Genomic DNA, 24,865 nt, shown 5'->3' with positions numbered 1-24,865 from the left:
TTGCCGGGGATGCGGGGACACTAGATGTACAGTGTCACAGATCTGCCCTGTCACACTGCCGGGGATGCGGGGACACTAGACGTACGGCGTCGCAGATCTGCCCTGTCACACTGCCGGGGATGCGGGGACACTAGACGTACACTGTCACAGATCTGCCCTGTCACATTGCCGGGGATACGGGGACACTAGACAAACACTGTCACAGATCTGCCCTGTCACACTGCCGGGGATGCGGGGACACTAGACGTACGGTGTCACAGATCTGCCCTGTCACACTGCCGGGGACGCGGGGACACTAGACGTACAGTGTCACAGATCTGCCCTATCACACTGCCGGGGATGCGGGGACACTAGACGTACACTGTCACAGATCTGCCCTGTCACACTGCCGGGGATGCGGGGACACTAGACGTACACTGTCACAGATCTGCCCTGTCACATTGCCGGGGACACTAGATGTACAGTGTCACAGATCTGCCCTGTCACACTGACGGGGATGCAGGGACACTAGACGTACACTGTCACAGATCTGCCCTGTCACACTGCCGGAGATGCGGGGACACTAGACGTACGGTGTCACAGATCTGCCCTGTCACACTGCCGGGGATGCGGGGACCCTAGACGTACGGTGTCACAGATCTGCCCTGTCACACTGCCGGGGATACTAGACATACGGTGTCACAGATCTGCCCTGTCACACTGCTGGGGATGCGGGGACACTAGACGTAGGGTGTCACAGATCTGCCGGGGATGCGGGGACACTAGACGTACACTGTCACAGATCTGCCCTGTCACACTGCCGGGGATAGTAGACGTACAATGTCACAGATCTGCCCTGTCACACTGCCGGGGATGCGGGGGCACTGGACGTATACTGTCACAGATCTGCCCTGTCACACTGCCGGGGATGCGGGGACACTAGACGTACACTGTCACAGATCTGCCCTGTCACACTGCCGGGGATGCGGGGACACTAGATGTACAATGTCACAGATCTGCCGGGGATGCGGGGACACTAGACGTACGGTGTCATAGATCTGTCCTGTCACACTGCCGGGGATGCGGGGACACTAGACGTACGGTGTCACAGATCTGCCCTATCACACTGCTGGGGATGCGGGGACACTAGACGTACAATGTCACAGATCTGCCCTGTCACTCTGCCGGGGATGTGGGGACACTAGACGTACGGTGTCACAGATCTGCCCTGTCACACTGCCGGAATGCGGGGACACGAGACGTACGGTGTCACAGATCTGCCCTGTCACACTGCCGGGGATGCGGGGACACTAGATGTACGGTGTCACTGATCTGCCCTGTCACACTGCCGGGGATGCGGGGACACTAGACGTACACTGTCACAGATCTGCCCTGTCACACTGCTGGGGATGCGGGGACACTAGACGTACGGTGTCACAGATCTGCCCTGTCACATTGCCGGGGATGCGGGGACACTAGACGTACACTGTCACAGATCTGCCCTGTCACACTGCCGGAGATGCGGGGACACTAGACGTACACTGTCACTGATCTGCCCTGTCACACTGCCGGAGATGCGGGGACACTAGACGTACACTGTCACAGATCTGCCCTGTCACACTGCCGGGGATGCGGGGACACTAGACGTACGGTGTCACAGATCTGCCCTGTCACACTGCCGGGGATGGGGGGACACTAGACGTACGGTGTCACAGATCTGCCCTGTCACACTGCCGGCGATGCGGGGACACTAGACGTACGGCGTCACAGATCTGCCCTGTCACACTGCTGGGGATGCGGGGACACTAGACGTACACTGTCACAGATCTGCCTTGTCACACTGCCGGGGATGCGGGGACACTAGACGTACGGCGTCACAGATCTGCCCTGTCACATTGCCGGGGATGCGGGGACACTAGACGTATACTGTCACAGATCTGCCCTGTCACACTGCCGGGGATGCGGGGACACTAGACGTACGGCGTCACAGATCTGCCCTGTCACACTGCCGGGGATGCGGGGACCCTAGACGTACGGTGTCACAGATCTGCCCTGTCACACTGCCGGGGATACTAGACATACGGTGTCACAGATCTGCCCTGTCACACTGCTGGGGATGCGGGGACACTAGACGTAGGGTGTCACAGATCTGCCGGGGATGCGGGGACACTAGACGTACACTGTCACAGATCTGCCCTGTCACACTGCCGGGGATAGTAGACGTACAATGTCACAGATCTGCCCTGTCACACTGCCGGGGATGCGGGGGCACTGGACGTATACTGTCACAGATCTGCCCTGTCACACTGCCGGGGATGCGGGGACACTAGACGTACGGTGTCACAGATCTGCCCTGTCACACTGCCGGGGATGCGGGGGCACTAGACGTACACTGTTACAGATCTGCCCTGTCACACTGCCGGGGATGCGGGGACACTAGACGTACGGTGTCACAGATCTGCCCTGTCACACTGCCGGGGATGCGGGGACCCTAGACGTACAGTGTCACAGATCTGCCCTGTCACACTGCCGGGGATGCGGGGACACTAGACGTACACTGTCACAGATCTGCCCTGTCACACTGCCAGGGATGCGGGGACACTAGACGTACACTGTCGCAGATCTGCCTTGTCACATTGCCGGGGACACTAGATGTACAGTGTCACAGATCTGCCCTGTCACACTGACGGGGATGCGGGGACACTAGACGTACACTGTCACAGATCTGCCCTGTCACACTGCCGGAGATGCGGGGACACTAGACGTACGGTGTCACAGATCTGCCCTGTCACACTGCCGGGGATGCGGGGACCCTAGACGTACGGTATCACAGATCTGCCCTGTCACACTGCCGGGGATGCGGGGACACTAGACGTACACTGTCACAGATCTGCCCTGTCACACTGCCAGGGATGCGGGGACACTAGACGTACACTGTCGCAGATCTGCCTTGTCACATTGCCGGGGACACTAGATGTACAGTGTCACAGATCTGCCCTGTCACACTGACGGGGATGCGGGGACACTAGACGTACACTGTCACAGATCTGCCCTGTCACACTGCCGGAGATGCGGGGACACTAGACGTACGGTGTCACAGATCTGCCCTGTCACACTGCCGGGGATGCGGGGACCCTAGACGTACGGTATCACAGATCTGCCCTGTCACACTGCCGGGGATACTAGACATACGGTGTCACAGATCTGCCCTGTCACACTGCTGGGGATGCGGGGACACTAGACGTAGGGTGTCACAGATCTGCCGGGGATGCGGGGACACTAGACGTACACTGTCACAGATCTGCCCTGTCACACTGCCGGGGATAGTAGACGTACAATGTCACAGATCTGCCCTGTCACACTGCCGGGGATGCGGGGGCACTGGACGTACACTGTCACAGATCTGCCCTGTCACACTGCCGGGGATGCGGGGACACTAGACGTACAATGTCACAGATCTGCCGGGGATGCGGGGACACTAGACGTACGGTGTCATAGATCTGCCCTGTCACACTGCCGGGGATGCGGGGACACTAGACGTACGGTGTCACAGATCTGCCCTGTCACACTGCCGGGGATACTAGACATACGGTGTCACAGATCTGCCCTGTCACACTGCTGGGGATGCGGGGACACTAGATGTACGATGTCACTGATCTGCCCTGTCACACTGCCGGGGATGCGGGGACACTAGACGTACACTGTCACAGATCTGCCCTGTCACACTGCCGGGGATGTGGGGACACTAGACGTACGGTGTCACAGATCTGCCCTGTCACATTGCCGGGGATGCGGGGACACTAGACGTACACTGTCACAGATCTGCTCTGTCACACTGCCGGGGATGCGGGGACACTAGACGTACGGCGTCACAGATCTGCCCTGTCACACTGCCGGGGATGAGGGGACACTAGACGTACACTGTCACAGATCTGCTCTGTCACACTGCCGGGGATGCAGGGACACTAGATGTACGATGTCACTGATCTGCCCTGTCACACTGCCGGGGATGAGGGGACACTAGACGTACACTGTCACAGATCTGCCCTGTCACATTGCCGGGGATGCGGGGGCACTAGACGTACACTGTCACAGATCTGCCCTGTCACACTGCCGGGGGTGCGGGGACACTAGACGTACACTGTCACAGATCTGCCCTGTCACACTGCCGGGGATGCGGGGACACTAGACGTACGGTGTCACAGATCTGCCCTGTCACACTGCCGGGGATGCGGGGGCACTAGACGTACACTGTCACAGATCTGCTCTGTCACACTGCCGGGGATGCGGGGACACTAGACGTACGGCGTCACAGATCTGCCCTGTCACACTGCCGGCGATGCAGGGACACTAGATGTACGGTGTCACTGATCTGCCCTGTCACACTGCCGGGGATGCGGGGACCCTAGACGTACAGTGTCACAGATCTGCCCTGTCACACTGCCGGGGATGCGGGGACACTAGACGTACAATGTCACAGATCTGCCGGGGATGCGGGGACACTAGACGTACGGTGTCATAGATCTGCCCTGTCACACTGCCGGGGATGCGGGGACACTAGACGTACAATGTCACAGATCTGCCCTGTCACACTGCCGGGGATGTGGGGACACTAGACGTACGGTGTCACAGATCTGCCCTGTCACACTGCCGGGATGCGGGGACACTAGACGTATGGTGTCACAGATCTGCCCTGTCACACTGCCGGGTATGCGGGGACACTAGACGTACACTGTCACAGATCTGCCCTGTCACACTGCCGGGGATGCGGGGACACTAGATGTACGGTGTCACTGATCTGCCCTGTCACACTGCCGGGGATACGAAGACACTAGACGTACACTGTCACAGATCTGCCCTGTCACATTGCCGGGGATACGGGGACACTAGACGTACACTGTCACAGATCTGCCCTGTCACACTGCCGGGGATGCGGGGACACTAGACGTACGGTGTCACAGATCTGCCCTGTCACACTGCCGGGGATGCGGGGACACTAGACGTACACTGTCACAGATCTGCCCTGTCACACTGCCGGGGATGCGGGGACACTAGACGTACGGTGTCACAGATCTGCCCTATCACACTGCTGGGGATGCGGGGACACTAGACGTACAATGTCACAGATCTGCCCTGTCACACTGCCGGGGATGTGGGGACACTAGACGTACGGTGTCACAGATCTGCCCTGTCACACTGCCGGGATGCGGGGACACTAGACGTACGGTGTCACAGATCTGCCCTGTCACACTGCCGGGGATGCGGGGACACTAGACGTACGGTGTCACAGATCTGCCCTGTCACACTGCCGGGGATGCGGGGACACTAGATGTACGGTGTCACTGATCTGCCCTGTCACACTGCCGGGGATGCGGGGACACTAGACGTACACTGTCACTGATCTGCCCTGTCACACTGCCGGGGATGCGGGGACACTAGACGTACACTGTCACAGATCTGCCCTGTCACACTGCCGGGGATACTAGACGTACGGTGTCACAGATCTGCCCTGTCACACTGCCGGGGATACGGGGACACTAGACGTACACTGTCACAGATCTGCCCTGTCACATTGCCGGGGATACGGGGACACTAGACGTACACTGTCACAGATCTGCCCTGTCACACTGCCGGGGATGCGGGGACACTAGACGTACGGTGTCAGATCTGCCCTGTCACACTGCCGGGGATGCGGGGACACTAGACGTACACTGTCACAGATCTGCCCTGTCACACTGCCGGGGATGCGGGGACACTAGACGTACACTGTCACAGATCTGCCCTGTCACACTGCCGGGGATGCGGGGACACTAGACGTACGGTGTCACAGATCTGCCCTGTCACATTGCCGGGGATGCGGGGACACTAGATGTACAGTGTCACAGATCTGCCCTGTCACACTGCCGGGGATGCGGGGACACTAGACGTACGGCGTCACAGATCTGCCCTGTCACACTGCCGGGGATGCGGGGACACTAGACGTACACTGTCACAGATCTGTCCTGTCACATTGCCGGGGATGCGGGGACACTAGACGTACACTGTCACAGATCTGCCCTGTCACACTGCCGGGGATGCGGGGACACTAGACGTACGGTGTCACAGATCTGCCCTGTCACATTGCCGGGGATGCGGGGACACTAGATGTACAGTGTCACCGATCTGCCCTGTCACACTGCCGGGGATGCGGGGACACTAGACGTACGGCGTCACAGATCTGCCCTGTCACACTGCCGGGGATGCGGGGACACTAGACGTACACTGTCACAGATCTGCCCTGTCACATTGCCGGGGATACGGGGACACTAGACAAACACTGTCACAGATCTGCCCTGTCACACTGCCGGGGATGCGGGGACACTAGACGTACGGTGTCACAGATCTGCCCTGTCACACTGCCGGGGACGCGGGGACCCTAGACGTACGATGTCACAGATCTGCCCTGTCACACTGCTGGGGATGCGGGGACACTAGACGTACAGTGTCACAGATCTGCCCTATCACACTGCCGGGGATGCGGGGACACTAGACGTACACTGTCACAGATCTGCCCTGTCACACTGCCGGGGATGCGGGGACACTAGACGTACACTGTCACAGATCTGCCCTGTCACATTGCCGGGGACACTAGATGTACAGTGTCACAGATCTGCCCTGTCACACTGACGGGGATGCAGGGACACTAGACGTACACTGTCACAGATCTGCCCTGTCACACTGCCGGAGATGCGGGGACACTAGACGTACGGTGTCACAGATCTGCCCTGTCACACTGCCGGGGATGCGGGGACCCTAGACGTACGGTGTCACAGATCTGCCCTGTCACACTGCCGGGGATACTAGACATACGGTGTCACAGATCTGCCCTGTCACACTGCTGGGGATGCAGGGATACTAGACGTAGGGTGTCACAGATCTGCCGGGGATGCGGGGACCCTAGACGTACAATGTCACAGATCTGCCCTGTCACACTGCCGGGGATGCGGGGGCACTGGACGTATACTGTCACAGATCTGCCCTGTCACACTGCCGGGGATGCGGGGACACTAGACGTACACTGTCACAGATCTGCCCTGTCACACTGCCGGGGATGCGGGGACACTAGATGTACAATGTCACAGATCTGCCGGGGATGCGGGGACACTAGACGTACGGTGTCATAGATCTGTCCTGTCCCACTGCCGGGGATGCGGGGACACTAGACGTACGGTGTCACAGATCTGCCCTATCACACTGCTGGGGATGCGGGGACACTAGACGTACAATGTCACAGATCTGCCCTGTCACTCTGCCGGGGATGTGGGGACACTAGACGTACGGTGTCACAGATCTGCCCTGTCACACTGCCGGGATGCGGGGACACGAGACGTACGGTGTCACAGATCTGCCCTGTCACACTGCCGGGGATGCGGGGACACTAGATGTACGGTGTCACTGATCTGCCCTGTCACACTGCCGGGGATGCGGGGACACTAGACGTACACTGTCACAGATCTGCCCTGTCACACTGCCGGGGATGCGGGGACACTAGACGTACGGTGTCACAGATCTGCCCTGTCACACTGCCGGGGATGCGGGGACACTAGACGTACACTGTCACAGATCTGCCCTGTCACACTGCCGGAGATGCGGGGACACTAGACGTACACTGTCACAGATCTGCCCTGTCACACTGCTGGGGATGCGGGGACCCTAGACGTACGGTGTCACAGATCTGCCCTGTCACATTGCCGGGGATGCGGGGACACTAGACGTACACTGTCACAGATCTGCCCTGTCACACTGCCGGAGATGCGGGGACACTAGACGTACACTGTCACTGATCTGCCCTGTCACACTGCTGGAGATGCGGGGACACTAGACGTACACTGTCACAGATCTGCCCTGTCACACTGCCGGGGATGCGGGGACACTAGACGTACGGTGTCACAGATCTGCCCTGTCACACTGCCGGGGATGCGGGGACCCTAGACGTACGGTGTCACAGATCTGCCCTGTCACACTGCCGGGGATGGGGGGACACTAGACGTACGCACACTGCTGGGGATGCGGGGACACTAGACGTACACTGTCACAGATCTGCCCTGTCACACTGCCGGGGATGCGGGGACACTAGACGTACGGCGTCACAGATCTGCCCTGTCACATTGCCGGGGATGCGGGGACACTAGACGTATACTGTCACAGATCTGCCCTGTCACACTGCCGGGGATGCGGGGACACTAGACGTACGGCGTCACAGATCTGCCCTGTCACACTGCCAGGGATGCGGGGACCCTAGACGTACGGTGTCACAGATCTGCCCTGTCACACTGCCGGGGATACTAGACATACGGTGTCACAGATCTGCCCTGTCACACTGCTGGGGATGCGGGGACACTAGACGTAGGGTGTCACAGATCTGCCGGGGATGCGGGGACACTAGACGTACACTGTCACAGATCTGCCCTGTCACACTGCCGGGGATAGTAGACGTACAATGTCACAGATCTGCCCTGTCACACTGCCGGGGATGCGGGGGCACTGGACGTATACTGTCACAGATCTGCCCTGTCACACTGCCGGGGATGCGGGGACACTAGACGTACGGTGTCACAGATCTGCCCTGTCACACTGCCGGGGATGCGGGGGCACTAGACGTACACTGTCACAGATCTGCCCTGTCACACTGCCGGGGATGCGGGGACACTAGACGTACGGCGTCACAGATCTGCCCTGTCACACTGCCGGGGATGCAGGGACACTAGATGTACGGTGTCACAGATCTGCCCTGTCACACTGCCGGGGATGCGGGGACCCTAGACGTACAGTGTCACAGATCTGCCCTGTCACACTGCCGGGGATGCGGGGACACTAGACGTACAATGTCACAGATCTGCCGGGGATGCGGGGACACTAGACGTACGGTGTCATAGATCTGCCCTGTCACACTGCCGGGGATGCGGGGACACTAGACGTACAATGTCACAGATCTGCCCTGTCACACTGCCGGGGATGTGGGGACACTAGACGTACGGTGTCACAGATCTGCCCTGTCACACTGCCGGGATGCGGGGACACTAGACGTACAATGTCACAGATCTGCCGGGGATGCGGGGACACTAGACGTACGGTGTCATAGATCTGCCCTGTCACACTGCCGGGGATGCGGGGACACTAGACGTACAATGTCACAGATCTGCCCTGTCACACTGCCGGGATGCGGGGACACTAGACGTACGGTGTCACAGATCTGCCCTGTCACACTGCCGGGTATGCGGGGACACTAGACGTACACTGTCACAGATCTGCCCTGTCACACTGCCGGGGATGCGGGGACACTAGATGTACGGTGTCACTGATCTGCCCTGTCACACTGCCGGGGATGCGGGGACACTAGACGTACACTGTCACAGATCTGCCCTGTCACACTGCCGGGTATACTAGACGTACGGTGTCACAGATCTGCCCTGTCACACTGCCGGGGATACGGGGACACTAGACGTACACTGTCACAGATCTGCCCTTTCACATTGCCGGGGATACGGGGACACTAGACGTACACTGTCACAGATCTGCCCTGTCACACTGCCGGGGATGCGGGGACACTAGACGTACGGTGTCACAGATCTGCCCTGTCACACTGCCGGGGATGCGGGGACACTAGACGTACACTGTCACAGATCTGCCATGTCACACTGCCGGGGATGCGGGGACACTAGACGTACAATGTCACAGATCTGCCGGGGATGCGGGGACACTAGACGTACAGTGTCACAGATCTGCCCTGTCACACTGCCGGGGATGCGGGGACACTAGACGTACGGTGTCACAGATCTGCCCTGTCACACTGCTGGGGATGCGGGGACCCTAGACGTACGGTGTCACAGATCTGCCCTGTCACATTGCCGGGGACACTAGATGTACAGTGTCACAGATCTGCCCTGTCACACTGCCGGGGATGCGGGGACCCTAGACGTACAGTGTCACAGATCTGCCCTGTCACACTGCCGGGGATGCGGGGACACTAGACGTACACTGTCACAGATCTGCCCTGTCACACTGCCAGGGATGCGGGGACACTAGATGTACACTGTCACAGATCTGCCCTGTCACACTGCCAGGGATGCGGGGACACTAGACGTACACTGTCACAGATCTGCCCTGTCACACTGCCAGGGATGCGGGGACACTAGACGTACACTGTCACAGATCTGCCCTGTCACACTGCCGGGGATGCGGGGACCCTAGACGTACGGTGTCACAGATCTGCCCTGTCACACTGCTGGGGATGCGGGGACACTAGACGTAGGGTGTCACAGATCTGCCGGGGATGCGGGGACACTAGACGTACACTGTCACAGATCTGCCCTGTCACACTGCCGGGGATAGTAGACGTACAATGTCACAGATCTGCCCTGTCACACTGCCGGGGATGCGGGGACACTAGATGTACGGTGTCACAGATCTGCCCTGTCACACTGCCGGGGATGCGGGGACACTAGACGTACAGTGTCACAGATCTGCCCTGTCACACTGCCGGGGATGCGGGGACACTAGACGTACGGTGTCACAGACCTGCCCTGTCACACTGCCGGGGATGCGGGGACCCTAGACGTACAGTGTCACAGATCTGCCCTGTCACACTGCCGGGGATGCGGGGACCCTAGACGTACAGTGTCACAGATCTGCTCTGTCACACTGCCGGGGATGCGGGGACACTAGACGTACACTGTCACAGATCTGCCCTGTCACACTGCCGGGGATGCGGGGACACTAGACGTACAGTGTCACAGATCTGCCCTGTCACACTGCCGGGGATGCGGGGACACTAGACGTACGGTGTCACAGATCTGCCCTGTCACACTGCTGGGGATGCGGGGACCCTAGACGTACGGTGTCACAGATCTGCCCTGTCACACTGCCGGGGATGCGGGGACCCTAGACGTACGGTGTCACAGATCTGCCCTGTCACACTGCCGGGGATGCGGGGACACTAGACGTACACTGTCACAGATCTGCCCTGTCACACTGCCGGGGATGCGGGGACACTAGATGTACACTGTCACAGATCTGCCCTGTCACACTGCCGGGGATGCGGGGACACTAGACGTACAGTGTCACAGATCTGCCCTGTCACACTGCCGGGGATGCGGGGACACTAGACATACGGTGTCACAGATCTGCCCTGTCACACTGCCGGGGATGCGGGGACACTAGACGTACACTGTCACAGATCTGCCCTGTCACACTGCCGGGGATGCGGGGACACTAGACGTACACTGTTACAGATCTGCCCTGTCACATTGCCGGGGACACTAGATGTACAGTGTCACAGATCTGCCCTGTCACACTTCCGGGGATGCGGGGACCCTAGACGTACAGTGTCACAGATCTGCCCTGTCACACTGCCGGGGATGCGGGGACACTAGACGTACACTGTCACAGATCTGCCCTGTCACACTGCCGGGGATGCGGGGACCCTAGACGTACGGTGTCACAGATCTGCCCTGTCACACTGCTGGGGATGCGGGGACACTAGACGTAGGGTGTCACAGATCTGCCGGGGATGCGGGGACACTAGACGTACACTGTCACAGATCTGCCTTGTCACACTGCCGGGGATAGTAGACGTACAATGTCACAGATCTGCCCTGTCACACTGCCGGGGATGCGGGGACACTAGATGTACGGTGTCACAGATCTGCCCTGTCACACTGCCGGGGATGCGGGGGCACTAGACGTATACTGTCACAGATCTGCCCTGTCACACTGCCGGGGATGCGGGGACACTAGACGTACACTGTCACAGATCTGCCCTGTCACACTGCCGGGGATGCAGGGACACTAGACGTACAATGTCACAGATCTGCCGGGGATGCGGGGACACTAGACGTACGGTGTCATAGATCTGCCCTGTCACACTGCCGGGGATGCGGGGACACTAGACGTACAATGTCACAGATCTGCCCTGTCACACTGCCGGGGATGCGGGGACACTAGACGTACGGTGTCACAGATCTGCCCTGTCACACTGCCGGGATGCGGGGACTCTAGACGTACGGTGTCACAGATCTGCCCTGTCACACTGCCGGGGATGCGGGGACACTAGATGTACGGTGTCACTGATCTGCCCTGTCACACTGCCGGGGATGCGGGGACACTAGACGTACGGTGTCACAGATCTGCCCTGTCACACTGCCGGGGATGCGGGGACACTAGACGTACGGTGTCACAGATCTGCCCTGTCACACTGCCGGGGATGCGGGGACACTAGACGTACGCTGTCACAGATCTGCCCTGTCACACTGCCGGGGATACTAGACGTACGGTGTCACAGATCTGCCCTGTCACACTGCCGGGGATATGGGGACACTAGACGTACACTGTCACAGATCTGCCCTGTCACATTGCCGGGGATACGGGGACACTAGACGTACACTGTCACAGATCTGCCCTGTCACACTGCCGGGGATGCGGGGACACTAAACGTACGGTGTCACAGATCTGCCCTGTCACACTGCTGGGGATGCGGGGACACTAGACGTATACTGTCACAGATCTGCCCTGTCACACTGCCGGGGATGCGGGGACCCTAGACGTACAGTGTCACAGATCTGCCCTGTCACACTGCCGGGGATGCGGGGACACTAGACATACACTGTCACAGATCTGCCCTGTCACACTGCCGGGGATGCGGGGACACTAGACATACACTGTCACAGATCTGCCCTGTCACACTGCCGGGGATGCATTAACCCTAGACGTACGGTGTCACAGATCTGCCCTGTCACACTGCCGGGGATGCGGGGACACTAGATGTACGGTGTCACAGATCTGCCCTGTCACACTGCCGGGGATGCGGGGACACTAGATGTACGGTGTCCCAGATCTGTCCTACAGAGGAAACCCAGGTCCTTTCTTTTTGTGAAAGGGTCTACTCGGGTTCAAATTGGGCTCGGCTGCTGTCTGAAAGTAGTAATATAGGGACATTTATAGCACGAGCTCCATAAAAATACACAGTTCTGCTATAAATGCAATTGTAAGTGTGACCAGTATGCCGACACCGTAATAACTGTAAACTGGTGCATTTACTGCATTTCTGTTAGTACATCTCACAGTTTTGTGCAAAAACAAATATATTATACCAAATTCTCCTAAAGATCACAAGAATTGTTAGCATAATGCGAATACGTTACAATAGTATGCATGCAAGATGTAATATCAATTTAAAATTTAAATATGAATATAAACACTGGCAAAGTGTACGATGGAAAACTCACTCAGATAAAACTAAATCAGTTGATAACATTTTAAATGGGAGTACGAACGTTTCACCCTTATCTTGGAGGAATCCTGGTGATAAAGGTTAAAGGCTCATTTGAGTAATCCGACTGATCCTATGTTGCCAGTATAGAGTGTGTGCTCCATGAGTGGGTTGGGGCAGTTCTTTTCACACAAGCTGTTATGATTCCAGCACTCTGGCCAGAGGAGATCTTATGGCAAGGACCGGAGCACTGGAACGGAATGCTGGGGAAGGGAGCAGGACAGGAAAATAGCCCCTGGCGCCCTAACTCTGTTGTCTCACCCGTGTTGTCAGAAATCCCCTGCGAGACTATGGTTTCTTGAGCCCTTGGCAGCCGCGTTTGAAGGGCGGATTATGTCTGCCCAACTTCGATGCCCCCCGGTCTTAATGAGAGACAAAGGGAAACCCGAGACAGGGTGATAACAAGAGGCCCTCTAACTAAACAACCAGGCCAGGGGCTAAGCAAACTCAAAACTATAATATGTGCGGAGAAACCGCCAGGGAAAAGGACAACCAAAATATCCACTTGTCCAATTCTCCTACCCGGCACCGCCGAGTACCAGAGAGGACTTGTGGAAGCGGAACCCTCCGCAAATGCTCCAAACACAAAATATAAAAGGTAAAGCGGCTGAGCCGCAAGACACGGCAGAGCCGCAACTCACGAACACCACTGGATATAAAACGGTGATCAGTCAGGACTCCAGGGAACCAAACGACCTCTTGGGATGAGATGACAACTCCCGAATACCGGACTTCTGATGACTGGAATGACCGGATACAGCAGGACTGGAAACAGACTCTCAGCAAACAAAGGCAGCATGCAGGAAGCTATTACCGGCGTCTGTGAGAAGCCCTGGGAGTGTATTTAACAAGGAGTCCTCCAATCAGCTGCTAAAGGCTGATTAGAATAAATGCCGTGCAGCTGCCTTGCTGCACGGCCAGAGAGCAGGTGAATATCTTAATTTCCTAAAGCCTAGCAACGGGGAACGCGGTCCGCCAGTGGCGTCCCCGTTGCTAGGGTCCGTGCGGCTCAGCGCGCCCGGCGTCTAGCGTTGCTAGGGAGCCGGCGGCTGTACGCGCACGGCGTCTCTAGTTGCTAGGCGCCGGGCCGCGCAGACAAGCGGACCCCGGTGCCTAACACAAGCTGATTCTGCTGGGATCCACGCTCAGCTGTCACTTGGCGTCACAATTTAGTGGAGGCTAACGCGTTTCACAGCTTAAGGCTGTTTCCTCAGAAGGAAAGGATGAGATTTGTTTATGTATTGGGCTAGATCAGAATTATTCTGTTCCGAGCAGCAACCATTTGTTTAAAGAGATCATTTGGGGTCTATCTAGTTTTTAGACTCTTATTCTGCCTGAATTTATTTATTTATTTATTGTTCTTTTGTAGTAACCTGACAGCATTCATTTGCGGCCAATGGTTTAGTATTTTAAATCACATTTCAAAGTTGTAACGTAACCCCATATTATGTTAATAAACTCAGATAATGAGTTATAAATCGTACCTTGAATTTGTCAAACATATTGAATTTTGCTAGTTTGATTGGGGGGGTGGGGTTTGACCATTTGCCAGATTCTTTATTTGGAATTGCATTTTTTTATTCCTATTTCCATATATTTTATTCCCAGCAGCTGGATGTGACGGAGGAGATATCTCGGAGGAGCACGTCAACTTAATTCCTGATTATAAAATAGAAGATAATGACATCACACTGGATTCTCCAGGAGAAAACGCCATTACCCTAAATATACATCCAGTGACACATGGTGCAGATATATCATCTGGTCCTTTTAATCACGAGGAGTATTCTCCGCAAAACTCTGGTCTTGTTAAACATAGATTGGCTCTTGGAGTTAATATTTTTTCCTGTTCTACAGACCCCAGATATTTTACAGAGAGCTCAAAGCTGAATACCCATCAGTCAGCTAACTCAAAGGAAAAGCCATTTACATGCTCTGAGTGTGGGAAATGTTTTACCCAGAAATCAGATCTTGTTAGACATGAGAGAAATCACACAGGTGAGAGGCCATTCTCATGTGGCAAGTGTGGAAAATGTTTTACACGCAAATCAAATCTTGCTAGACATGAGACACATCACACAGGTGAGAAACCATTTCCATGCTCTGACTGTGGGAAATGTTTTAGACATAAATCGCATCTTGTTACACATAAGAGACTTCACACAGGGGAGAAACCATTTCCCTGTCCTGAGTGCGGGAAATGTTTTACAGATAAATCCTCTCTTTATAGACACAAGAGAATTCACACAGGTGAGAGGCCTTTTTCATGTTCAGAGTGTGGAAAATGTTTTATACAGAAGTTAGATCTTGTCTCACATGTTAGAACTCACACAGGTGAGAGGCCGTTTTTGTGTGCAGAGTGTGGGAAATGTTTTGCAGATAAATCGCATCTAGTTACACACAAGAGACTCCACACAGGGGAGAAACCATATACGTGCGATGAGTGCAGGAAATGTTTTGCAGATAAATCCTCTCTTGTTAGACATGAGAGAATTCATACAAGTGACCGGCCATTTGCTTGTGCTGAGTGTGGGAAATGTTTTACACAAAATCCAGATCTTGTTACACATCAGAGAAGTCACACAGGTGAGAAGCCATTTCCATGTTCTGAGTGTGGAAAATGTTTTACAGATAAATCCTCTCTTGGTAGACATCAGAGAATTCACACGGGTGAGAGACCATTTCCATGTCCTGAGTGTGGAAAATGTTTTACAGAAAAGTCACATCTTGTTACACATAATAGACTTCATACAGGTGAGAAACCATATTCGTGCGATGAGTGTGGGAAATGTTTTACTGATAAATCCTCTCTTGTTAGGCATGAGAGACGTCACACAGGTGAGAAACCGTTTGCATGCTCTGTGTGTGGGAAATGTTTTATACAAAAAACAGATCTTGTTATACATCAGAGACATCACACAGGAGAGAAGCCATTTCCATGTTCTGAGTGTGGGAAATGTTTTACAGATAAATCCTCTCTTGTGAGACATAAAAGGCTTCACACAAGTGAGAAACTATTTCCATGATCTGGGTGGGGGAAACTCCTGTTGATTAATCATATAGATGGGTCCTTATACATTATTGCTGCAGTAATGCCAAACAGCCCCTCTGGGTGCACCAGGTACCGTAAGATTCTGCTAGTATTGTGCATCTTTTTTATTTTATTTTTTTCCTAAAATGCATCTTGGTCGCAACATAATTTGACAATGTTGCACCGGGAGACTGCTGATTCATTTCATATGTGACCCTTGCATATCTGTGTATGACGAAGTCTCTGAATCAGTATCAGAAGTGCTATGAAGCAGCCGCCACCGTTTTCATCCATTCCAAGATCTATTGTACTTCTTATACAGACTCAGTTGCATACAAATATACCTGGTGCATCCTACTCACATCTCATTGCGACTACGCAATGTTAAATGGGTCCTCGCGGCTCACCAGCCATCTTGCACTACATGGTGTATTGAGGCTAGATGTATGAGGATACATCTGTAGGTCATAAGATCTGACAGACCTGTTCCTGCCATAAACCTCCCCTCAAATATCAGCCTATGATATTCAGCAAGGAGGACAAGTGCCCACAGTAATGGGAGGCCATAAATCAACAGTTGTATCATAACTATTGAACTGTATTCAGAGGCGTTTCTACCAAGATACGTTGTCATCTCACTCTGAGACCTGCACGATTCCTGTTACTTGGATGGTGTCATGTTCTAACTTGATGGACACTTGATTCCATGTCTCCTTGAGTTTAGTCAGGATTACCTTCTTCCTGAACTCCGACAGTTCTTGAGTTCTATGCCGACGCAGAGTAGGATCTTCTGAAGGCTCAATGGAGTATCTGGACAGATGTTGTGTCGCTTCTTCTCAGTCACTGTTGTTGTTTCACCTCCATTATATTAATACCTATAGTGGTATTAAGGATATAATCTTTTCCTCCTAGGGATGTTCCTTTTGAGGTGCTGTTGGGTATACAAGGCATTATGGAGTTGATATCGGCAACTGGCATCCTTCAGAGCATGGTCCCTTAGTGTACCAGCATTGGTGTTTGCAAACCCTGTTGTGGTCCACTTGACACAATAAGGCATCCATCAAAGCAGGGTACCTCATTGTTGTCTGCGAACCCCAACTATCATCCATGCCAGATATGGATTTTACCATTCATAAGTTAGATATTCAGACTGAAGATGTGGATGAAGTATTTTACCTCCAGACAAGAAAATATTTGTTATGGTAGATTTACCGTTGATAACTCTATTTCTCCTAAGTCCACAGGATAACATTGGGATATGATGTAGCGACAGCGGATTGGCACCAAAGGATCAAAGCTTTCGGCCGCCCAGCATGCAAAGGGCTGTCCCTATGTCCTCACCTCCTGGCTCAGGCATATCAGTTGTTTTCTAAAGCTCAAGGCAGGAGCATCATAGAGAGCCCTAATCAGGCAAAAAGAACACACATGCGCACACTTCTGTACAAGAAGGAAGAGGTTAGTAAATGAAAGGATCCTCAAATCAGGTGCGTCAGGGTGGGATCCCTGTGGATCCGGTGGACTTAGGAGAAATAGAGTTATCAACGGTAAGTCTACCATAATGAATAATTCTCCTGCAGGGTCCACAGGTTATCCACAGGATAACATTGGGATGTCCCAAAGCAATTTAGTGATGGGGACGCTCCTGATTGGACAGGAGATCCTTCTCCCGAATTCAGCGTCCTGAGAGGAAAAGGTATCAAAGGCATAATGTCTAATGAATGTGTTAATTGAAGACCATGTGGCTGCCTTACATATCTGTTCTGCTGAAGCACCATGTTGTGCTGCCCATGATGGACCTACCTTACGAGTAGAGTGAGCAGAGACATTAGCCGGAACAGGGAGATCGGCTTGAGAATATGTTTCTGAAATCGTCATCCGAAGCCAACTCGCAAGTGTCTGCTTATCAGCAGGCCATCCTCTCTTGTGAAATCCGTAGAGAACAAAGAGAATCTGTCTTTCTGATAGCACTGATACGATACACGTAGATCCTTAAGGCACGGACTACGTCCAACGATGCATCTCCCGCAGAAAGGTCCGGCCCTTGGAAGGCCGGGACTACAATTTCTTCGTTAAGGTGGAATTCAGACACCACAGAATATACTCCGTTTTGGCTCTGAGGACCACTCTATCTGGATAAATTATCAGTAAAGAAGGGCGACATAACAAATGCCCCTAAATCTGAAACTCTTCTAGCTGAAGCAATGTCAAGTAGATAGAGAAATTTAGCTGTCAACCATTTAAGATCCACTCATTTTAGTGGTTCAAATGGAGCAACTTGAAGGACCTTTAAGACTAAACTTAAGTCCCAAAGCACTGTAGGAGGAACAAAAAGAGGTTGAGTGTGCAGCATTCCCTGGAAAAAAGTACGCACATCCTGTAGGTTAGCAATTTTCTTTTGGAACCATACAGTCAATGCTGACACTTGCACTCTCAATGAAGCCACCCTTAAACCTTTGTCCATTACTGCCTGAAGGAATGCTTCAGGCCGGAAACTCTGAAAGGACTTGAGTCAAATTTCTGGTCGCTGCACCACTGAATATAGGCTTGCCTTATTCGGTGATAAATGCGAGCTGAGGGTGGTTTCCTTGCTCTAAGCACTGTTTGAATTACCTGTTGTGAGAATCTTCTTGCTTTCAGGATGGAAGTCTCAAGAGCCACGCCGTCAAAGACAGTCGATCCAGGTGCTTGTGATAGCAAGGACCATGAGCCAGTAGATCTGTACGTTGAGGGAGTAGGAATGGAGCATCCATCGACATCCTCTGCAGATCTGTGTACCAATGTCTTCTGGGCCAAGCCGAAACTATTAGTATCACGGCGCCCCTGCCTTGTTTTGCCTTTCGCATCACACTGGGCAACAGGGCGATTGGTGGAAACACATAGGCCAGACGAAAGTCCCATCTCACTGACAGGGCATCCACAAAGGTCGCTTTGGGATCCTTTGTTCTTGACCCGTATTCGGGAACTTTGTTCAGATCGGACGCCATGAGATCTATCTCCGGTAACCCCCATTTGTCTACCAGAGTCTGGAAGACCTCAGGGTGTAAAGCCCATTGCATGAATGGTGTGTCGACTGAGAAAATCCGCTTCCCAGTTTAGGACTCCTGGAATGAACACTGCGGACAAGGCTGGATGATGAAGTTCTGCCCACTTTAATGTGTAACTTACCTCCTTCAATGTGTTTTGGCTGCGAGTTCCTCCCTGATGGTTGAGGTACCCTACTGTTATTGCATTGTCCGAGCGGATTTGGACTGGTTTCCCTTGAAGGATGTCCTTTGCCTAAATAAGTGCCATATATATGACCTGAAGTTCCAATATATTTATTGGCAGGCAACTTTCTTCCTTGGTCCACTGCACCTGGAAGCAACTCCTTCCTGACACCGCTCCCCAGCCCTGAAGGATGGCATCCATTGTCAGTTTCCCAATCTGATACCAAAGGAGCCTCCCTTTGTCCAGATAGGATGTCAGTAGCCACCAGGATGACCTCACTTCCAGAGGAAGGACCATAGTCTGCATTTTTATTGTCTGATGAAAACCATTCCATGTGGAAAGGATCAGATGTTGCAGAGGCCTCGAGTGGAACTGAGCATACTCCACCATGTCGAATGTAGACACCATCAGCCCCATCACATGCATTGCTGCATGAATGGATACCTTTTGACTGTGTAGCAGCTTCTGAATCATTGACTGAATTTTGGATATTTTGTTCAGAGGTAACATTATTCTCTGAAGACCCATATCCAACACAGCCCCCAAGTGAGTCATCCATTGTGACGGAACCTGGGACGACTTTGCCAATTTATGAGCCAACCGTGTCTCTGCAAACAAGCTATTGTCTGTTGCAGATGACAAAGAAGCAATTCCTGAGATTGCGCCAGGATTAATAAGTCGTTGAGGTATGGAACAATCCTTATCCCCTGCTGATTGAGATAAGCTGCCATTACCACCATAATTTTGGTGAATACTCTGGGAATTGTGGCCAGTCCAAATAGTAGGGCCTAAAACTGAAAGTTTTGCTGGAGGATAGCAAACCTGAGATAGCACTGATGGGACAGAGCTATAGGAACATGCAGGTAAGCATCCTGGATATCCAGGGATACCATAGAATCCTCCAGCTCCATTGCCAAAATAATGTAACGTAAAGTCTCCATGTGAAACCGAGGCACCCAAATGTACTTGTTCAGCACTTTGAGATTGAGTATGGGCCGGAACGACCCATTTGGCTTCTGAACCAGAAACATGTTGGAATAAAAACCTTGTCCTTTTTGCGCAGGAGGAACTGGAATTATTACTCCTGACTAAAGCTACTTCTGAACTGCCACCTTCAAAGCCCTGGCCTTCGTTTCCACTGAAGACGGGCTGTACAAAAAAACATTTAAGGAGGGTGTTTTTTGAAAGCAAACAGAAACTCGTGAGATACCGCATTTTGCACCCAGGCATCCGTGGTGAACTGCCAGATCTGTGCAAAATGAAGAAGTCCGCCTCCCACCCTGGGGACCCCCAGGTGGAGGCCCGCACCATCAGGCTGATGGCTTATCTTCTGGTCTGAATGCCGGCCCTCTAGTAGCCCAATACTTTTTAGTCTTACCAGACTTGTCAGATTGAGACTGTTTGCCATAACCCTTTCCTTTTGCTTTTCCTTGAGTCCGAAAGGACCGAAAAGCTGGAAATATAGGCTTAGATTTGTGTGTGGAAGGAAACTTCGCTTTCTTGGAGTCTGCTTCTGATTCCAAAATACTGTTTAATTCTTTACAAAAAAGAATATCTCCAGTAATAGGCAAAGACTCAAGAGTCAGCTTTCCATGTACGCAGCCAAACTGCTCTGCGAGCTGAAACTGTTGACACTTGAGAGGCAATTGTACCCATATCCAAGGCTTCTTCTTCCATAAAAATAGCCGCCTGTTTAACGTGTGCAATATGGGATTTTTGCTCTCTGGATGCCAATGAAAGGTCATCCTCCAATGCATTAGCCCAGGCTGCCACTGCTTTTGCCATCCAGGCTGAAGCCATGACTGGTCTTATGATTGCCCCAGACAAGGAAAAAATTGTTGTTAAAAACCATCTATCTTCCTATCCGTAACATCATTTAATGATGTTGAAGGCAGAGACAATGTAGATTTTCGCACTAATCGAATGACATGCGTATCTACTTTGGGAGCCACCTCCCTTTTTAAACAGTCCCCAACTGGAAGAGGATAATTGGAATTCCATTTCTTTGGAATTCTAAACCTCTTACTGGGTGTAACCCAAGCCTCTTGCATAATTTCTGTCAGCTGTTCTGACCCAGGAAACTCAGTTCTAACTGTTTTGGGACATTTAAACACAGGTGCCTTAGATTTTAACAAAGGCTCTGCTGCCTCCTCTAAGGATAGAATTGCTTTCATAGCACTAATTAGATCAGATATGTCCACTGAGCTGAGGCCTTCATTCTCGTCTCTGTATGCAGACCCAGAGTGTGATGAGTCCTCATCTGAAACGTGTAGACTGTGAAGATGTTTCATGTCTATGTGATTTACTTACCACCGGCCTTTCAGCCTGTTTTTGTTGAGAGGCTGTCGTTTCCTGTACTGGATATGATAAACCCCAGGTGGTATGTTGCATGTAAGGGTTAATAGGGTAACCTATCCCTAGTATAGGAGCTGGCATTATCCGCTCAGCTATACTGGATAATGTCTGTGCAAAAGTAGCACATGGGGGTTCAACTTAAACCTGAGCCTGCCTCGGATTATTCAAGAGGCTTTGATGGAAGCTAAAACAATTTGCACATAATCCATTTTGAACCAGATCCTGAGAGGTTAACCCAGCTTTTCAGGGCAAACATGAATTGAGTGTTGGTGCTGCTAAGGAGAGTGTATCCTCCTCACCCGTGCCTCTCTTAGTCATGATAAATAAACCACATCTGTACAGTGTTTACTACACAATTTGTGACTGCAATCACTTTCAATTTTGTTATAGTGACATACAATCCGATCCCTCCCTGCTTTGCACCAGCATTGAGGATCAGAATACACAGAAGCTGACAGAATTATAGTAAAGTTAGCAATCACACTAGCAATCAGTCACAGGTTATACATTAGTATAATAAGCAATATAAGCATGTAATCATCTAGATACATTTCAAGTATGTAGGAGAAACATATTACTGCATTACCTTATATAGGACCTTAACTGTATTCAGTCGCAAAGCGAAAGAAACCGCAGCAAGAGTTTACAGACTCCTGTGCATCAGGCACTTATCCAACTATTCGACTCAAAGATGGATAGAGATTTAATGCTGTATCACCTGGCTCAGGAGTGTGGGATACAGGGAGACTTCACCCCCGCTTCCAGGACCGATTAATACGTTAGCAAACGCTGAGTGGATCCAGATGCTATTAGTGTACACAACCGCTCCGTGAACCTACAGTGAACACAGACGCCCAAGTGAACACTGACGCACCAGTTATATATAAAAACTCATAGATTCAATATTGAGTTAAGTATAAAATAAAAAATATGAAATTGATTTATTTACAACAGCTTATTCTATATGCTTGGAGATTTTGACCTATGCTCACATATACATGCTTTCTTCTATTAGCAGTTCTATAGAGCCAGTCATTTTGACATTTATGTCATGCAGTTCTGTTCATGTAGCATCATTATTAGTTAAAATCTCCTTCCATATTCACTCTTGTGTGTGCATATATATGGCCGTTGCTGCTGTTCTATCAGAGTTAATAAGAATAAAAAAAACTGTTTCCAATGAAGAAACATTCCTTTTCCTTGGTTCTTCGGTCTAATTACATCATAATTAAATTGTATCTGTCTGTCATTTTAATTACTATACTAATCTACCTATTAACTAAGATTGATCTACTCTAGATTCATATTCTGAATATACAGATGAAATCCAGCGCAATGTGTGGGCTGTAGCTTATCCATTTCTTTGGGATCTTTCTGGAGTATAAACTACATATGAATTGAAAAGATTTCACTTGATCAAGTGGATTGATTCTAATTACCATTTGATCATTCATGCTTTTCCTTTATAAAGTCAGGGCTGGGCTTGTGGGATTGAGGCTCCCGTGAACAAGCCCAGTGGTGAAACGTACGTCGGGACTGATCATCAAGGACGTCGTGCGGCCACGCCCCCCCTCTCCGGTTCGGGTAGCCGCTGCACCTCTGTGTACGTGAGAGGTGTGTGAGGTCAAGTGGAAGTAGGCCACGCCGAAGCAGCAGAGGAGACTAACTAAACGCCGGCATCCAAACGTGCTTGGAGCGGCGATTGGTAACGTAATGCTCGTCACCATGTAGTGCTCATTCACGGCTGTATTTGTCCTTGCTCCCTCCTCCCTTACTCTATGCTCAGGACCACCACCTCGGATTTATGTTTATTTACACATATCCCTTTATCACCACTGATGTGCTTTATTATACTGTTACATATGTTGCAATTCTCCTTGCAAGAGACTCTGGTTTAGAACTGTTTACACTGTTGATCAGCATTTAAAAAGCGCCCGAATCCCTACAGACCTAATTTGTTATCTGATGAGTGAATTATGTGAATCAATTAGCCCTATGATCTCTGATTATATACCTATAGCAATAAAGTGATATTTCATGAATACAATTTAAGGATACATGTACATTGATACCTTTATATTGATCAGCATTTTTCAAAGTGTCAGAACTTGTATAGATTTATTTGGTTCATCAGAAGATAAATGAATTTTTGAACTGAATTAATTGACCTAATTAATTATTTCTGATGATACATCTTTTGCTGTACTGTGCTATCTAACGAGTTCAATTAAGCACTTCTGCATATGTGGATACTTTTTTGTGGAATCAACACAGATCCATTGCATTTGATCAATGAATTTATTCTGCATATTAAATGATTGAGGATGCTTTTGCAACAGTGCTTCATGTTTATGTGAGAGACCAGAGTTCATGTACATTGATACCTCTATATTGATCAGCATTTCCAAAGTGTCTGAACTTGTATAAATTTATATTTGGTTCATCAGAGGATAAATGAATTTTTGAATTGAATTAATTTAACCTAATTAATTATTTCTGATGATACATCTTGTACCATACTGTGCTATTCAACGAGTTCAATTAAACATTTTTTGCATATGTGGATACTGTTTTGTGGAATCAACACAGATCTATTGCATTTGATCAATGAATTAAGTCTACATACCAAATGATTGAGGATGTTTTTGCAACATTGTTTAATTTTTATGTGAGAGACCAGAGTTTTTTCAAATGATCCACCATTTTAATGCGTTCTAGGTGAACATTAGCTCATTCATCTCCACAGATATCATTACTCTTGCCTTGATTATTAACTGGATTACTACTAATTGCTGAATGACCAATACCTAGGCAACACAACTGAACTTAATAGTGTGTGAATATTGGCCAGTTCCTCATTCAGAAATATTAGACCAATCATTGTTGTTCTCCATACTATTTAGTATTAAATAAAATTAATCCATTTGTGCTATACCTTTTCCTTTTTTCATCACTCTCTCATCTGGCTGACAGTAGTGCTGGCAAGG

The 24,865-nt window shown here is 51.3% G+C and overlaps 1 pseudogene; it reads left to right on the top strand.

Annotated features, from left to right (window-relative positions):
* Positions 1-23,066, top strand: part of LOC135057135 (zinc finger protein 420-like) — a 108,740-nt pseudogene extending 85,674 nt beyond the window's left edge.
* Positions 23,067-24,865: the final 1,799 nt, after the last annotated feature.

This window comes from Pseudophryne corroboree, chromosome 3 (genome assembly GCF_028390025.1).
Source record: "Pseudophryne corroboree isolate aPseCor3 chromosome 3, aPseCor3.hap2, whole genome shotgun sequence".
NCBI classification, from domain to species: Eukaryota; Metazoa; Chordata; class Amphibia; order Anura; family Myobatrachidae; genus Pseudophryne; species Pseudophryne corroboree.
This window is presented reverse-complemented; position numbering and strand designations above follow the sequence as displayed.